This window comes from Gossypium hirsutum, chromosome D07 (assembly GCF_007990345.1).
Source record: "Gossypium hirsutum isolate 1008001.06 chromosome D07, Gossypium_hirsutum_v2.1, whole genome shotgun sequence".
Classification (NCBI taxonomy): Eukaryota; Viridiplantae; Streptophyta; class Magnoliopsida; order Malvales; family Malvaceae; genus Gossypium; species Gossypium hirsutum.
This window is the reverse complement of record NC_053443.1, coordinates 48,400,503-48,404,904: the sequence shown is the minus strand read 5'-3', so window position 1 is coordinate 48,404,904 and position 4,402 is coordinate 48,400,503. Positions and strand designations below refer to the sequence as shown.

At 31.8% G+C, this 4,402-nt stretch overlaps 1 long non-coding RNA gene across 1 annotated transcript; it reads right to left on the bottom strand.

Annotated features, from left to right (window-relative positions):
- Positions 1 to 908: 908 nt before the first annotated feature.
- Positions 909 to 1,863, bottom strand: LOC121219509 (uncharacterized). Its single transcript, XR_005916311.1, has 2 exons — positions 1,509 to 1,863; positions 909 to 1,152 (listed from the first exon to the last, which is right to left on the bottom strand). It is a non-coding gene; the product is annotated as an uncharacterized lncRNA (long non-coding RNA).
- Positions 1,864 to 4,402: the final 2,539 nt, after the last annotated feature.

The following is a 4,402-nucleotide window of genomic DNA, read 5'->3' as shown; positions in this document are numbered from 1 at the left end:
CGTTTTGGGCCAACAATTTAAGGACGTCAACTTTATCTTTTTTATTGTAGTTTTTATCAAAATTAAGCATGGTGGCGTTAATGTTTAATATATTTTTTAAAATTTTCTAATTCTTTTTCATTGCTTTTTCTCCTTAAATTGTTTTATTTATAAATTTATTATTCTAATAAATAAATGTCATGTTAAAAAATGAGAAAAATAGATATTCATTTATTTATAAATATTTTTATAATTTTGTATGTATTTTTATCGAAAAATAAATGTTTAAATTTTTTAGTTTTTTTATTTTTATTTTTGAATTTTAAGAATAAAGGTTAAATTGATATAATATGTAAAGTTAAAGGTTAAGTTTATTGAATTTTTTAAAGTTAGGACCAGATTAATAGAATTTGTAAGTATTGTAGTATTATATATTATGATTTTAGTAAATTCATATAAGAATATTTAATATTAAGAATTTTATTAAATTATATATTTTATTAAATTATATTTAATAGTAATTGTAATACCCAATTTTGCCCGGGCCCATTAAAACCCAATTTGAAATAAAGCTAAGTAGGAGTCCATATTACAGCCCAAATTCGGCCTAATAAGGCCCAAATTGCTAGCCCTAGCCTGTTAGCCCAAAAGAGCAGTAGTGGAATAGATTGAAGATTTTAGATCTTATCTCCCTAAACAGTTGTGGAGCAGACAGAAGAAAGTAATCCTATCTCCCCGACATTGCAGTAGAGTGGATTGAAGCACTAGTTCCTATACCTCTGAAGATGCAGTAGGAAGGAATGAAGCTATTTAAAGAAGAAGAAGAGCACCAAGGTCCAGCATGACCGGGCAAAATTGGTCATTTTTAAAGTCTTTGCTCTATTCCCGTTACACGACAACGAGCAAAGAGGGGCAGCTGTAATACCCAATTTTGCCCGGGCCCATTAAAACCCAATTTGAAATAAAGCTAAGTAGGAGTCCATATTACAGCCCAAATTCGGCCTAATAAGGCCCAAATTGCTAGCCCTAGCCTGTTAGCCCAAAAAAGCACAGGGTATAGCAGAAACCCTAAACAGATTGAAGCAAATCAGCGCCGCAGCAACTGCCCACGTCATGGCAACGGTTTCCACCCACGTTCAGCAATTCCCCACACCCACCATGCACGTTCTTCACCTGCAACAAACCAGAAACAACATTATAGGATCGAATATAAAGCAAAATAAGCGGGGGGAAATTGGAGTGGGTGCTTTCCGGTAAAGATTGGCTATAAAAGTCAATCAATTTTTGTAAGAGAGGGGGTTAGACAAATATTGTAAAGAAAATATTGAAGGAAAAAAATAAAAATCAAGAATCAAAAAGATTGTATTGAAGAGAATATTGAAAATAAAAAAACAAAGGAAAAAAACAATTTTGAAGGTACTTAGTTAGTTTCGTTTTTCTTTTCCTTTACTGTTTTGTTCTTTTTTATTTTCTCTCTTGTTTTTTTTAAACAAATAAACGAAGCAAAGAAGAAGAGGAAAAGTTCTTACCGGTGGTGGCGCGCCGTCGAGGTGTCGCCGCCGTCGTTGTGGCCGATTCGAAATGGAATTGGAACGGCAGAGAAAGAGGGGAGTTGCGGCGCATCTATCAAAAGGCAGAAGAAAAATGATTTTAGGGTTTTAAAATTGGCTTTTATAGGGCATTCTTAAAATGGATAATTTGTGCAATTGATCCCTTTTGTTTTTGCAGTGCTTTAAAATTGTTTCTTTTATTTATTTATTTTTTTAAATTTCGCAAAATATTTTACTACTGTTTCAATTTGGTTCGTGTTGTTGCACAGCGTTTTGGAAGATGGAATTAATTTCCCTTTTAATCCTCCGCCTGTTGCGTGCGTTTTAATTTAGTCCTTTTTAGTGCTTTATATCTTTAAATTCAGCCTTTAAACTCTGTTTATTTTCAAATTAATCCTTAATTTATCATTTTATATATATATATTTTAAATACTGTTAAATTGTATTATTATTACTGTATTATTGTTAGCATTTATTATTATCACGATTATTTCCATACCAATATGTATCTTATTATATAAATATATATATATATGAATATATTTTAAATGGTTTTAAATACATATGCATAACTTATATATTTTATTATTACTTTATTCTTCTTAGTTTTATTACGTATCTATATTTATACTTTATAATATTCATATAGTTTTTTTTCGTATTTTATAATGCAAATTTATATACATTTTTTATAATATGTAAGTACACACTATTCAAAGTTGTTATAAATATATTTTTTGCATTTTTCTTATATATATATACACGTTTTCATAATTTATTAATATATTTTACTTATATGTTTATATACCTATCCATATTTTATAATTTATTTTCATAACTTTCATACATGTTTTCATATATGCATATACATATCTTTAAAATTTACTTATATATCATATTTTATTTTGTGAATACGTGTACACATAATTTAAATTAAGGTAATGGTTTCATGTTATGCATTAACATTTTAGCATATTTTTAAAGAAAATATCTTTTGGTTTCGTCAAATCATTAAAATCGTTTTTAAATTTTAATATTTGGCAATCATGATTCTCGAGAAAGATCGTGTCCTAACTTACTGGATCGTGATCATTTTTTTCGATGAATTTAGCAAGCTAAGTATTTATTTCACAATAAATTTGCAATTTTCAAATAAAAGCTTATTCTCGGGAATTCAAAATGTCGGGTCCTAACTTACTGGTCGTGACATTTCGTTATCTCGAAATAAGAATTTCTAAAACAAAAAGCGATATTCGGTATTTTGAAGATTTAAAATATTGTGCCCTAACTTACTGGGTGTGGTGTTTTATTTCTTTGAAATGAGAATGTTTTATCTTTTTAAATCCATTCACGGGTTAAAAATTTCTATTTAAAATCTTTTTAAATTTTCGACATCAAGACATAAAATAATCAAATTTGGTACCGATTTTTGGGCGTTACGAGGGTGCTAACCCTTCCTCGTGCGTAATGACTCCCGAACCTGTTTTCTCAAATTTTGCAGACCAGAATTGTTTTTTTTTGGTTAGCCGATCACACCTTAATAAAGGATCGGTGGCGACTCCAATTTTTGTTTTTAAAGTCGACAACCCAAATATTTGTGTTTTCAAAAAAATGGTTTCGACAGCTTGGCGACTCCGCTAGGGACCTATGAGAGTCGAGCCATAAATTGATTATTTGGTATCTTTTTGTCGAGAATTAAAGATTTTTTTTTAAAACCATGATTTCCCTTTTGCATTCATTGGTGTTTCATTGTGATATATTTTCTTGATTAGCTTAAGGCTGTTAGCTTGTTTGCATTTTACATTGCATGGATGAGTTTACCCCTTTAAGTGGGAGTGAGAAACTAGTCCTTCGTGAGGATTTCACCTCCGTGCAGGATAGTGGATCGCTTTCGGAATACATCTGTACCTATGTCTTCGTGAGATTTTCATCTCCGTGCAGCCATAGGGAAATGTATTTCCCTGAACCGAACTTGGTCCATATGAGCCTATAATGAGTGAGGATCGAGGAATCTGCTGGTTCGAGTACCCTTGCTCTAGAAGCCAAAACCTCATATAGTGAACCTTAGGAATCCACCCTAGGTAGAATTACTTTGAACCTTAGTAGATACCTAAATTAGGAGTTTTTACTATTTCTTGGTTGTATTGTACTTAATTGTTACTGAATTTTTGTGTTTTACTCTGATTGCATGGCATTACAATTACATGGCATTCCATTATAAAGAGGCATTGGTTCGTATTCGGTTGCTAGACAGAAAGTTTATCGTGGGAAATGGGTTTCTTGATAAAGTGGAAGATAATACGGCTGCCTGAATATATTCCGAGAAACGCAAGAAGGGTGATGGAGGAATACATGACTTTACTTCGTGCCTCAAGGTCAAGTTGATTATTCAAGAGTTTCTAACATTCCAATTCCCTTAAAGATGTTGAGGAGCATTACGGGGATAGGCAGACGTTGGATCATAACCAGGATCAAGCAAAAAGGAGGTAGAAGAGATACCCTTCTTGAAGAATTTGCAAGATTTATCTTAGCATCGAGATGAAGAAGGAGAAGATGTCTTCGCCTGGAGTATGAGGGCAAAGTCGTATATATATCCGCTTTATGTAAAGAAATTTGTCTTCTAGTAAAGTTTTCTAAATGTAATTGAATCAGAATCAACGTCTCTTTTGGCATTCATCTCATGCATTTGCATTACATTGCATCATATGCACTAAAATCCACCAAAAAAGCCTAATTGAGTAAAATTATTTCAGTTAATTTGGAAAACCAACATCCTCACGGCATTCAAGCAAAGACTAGAGAAATGGACCAAAGTTTGGAGAAATTAGAGCAAATGCAAGTGCAGATACAGGAGCAATTGACCAAATTTCAGC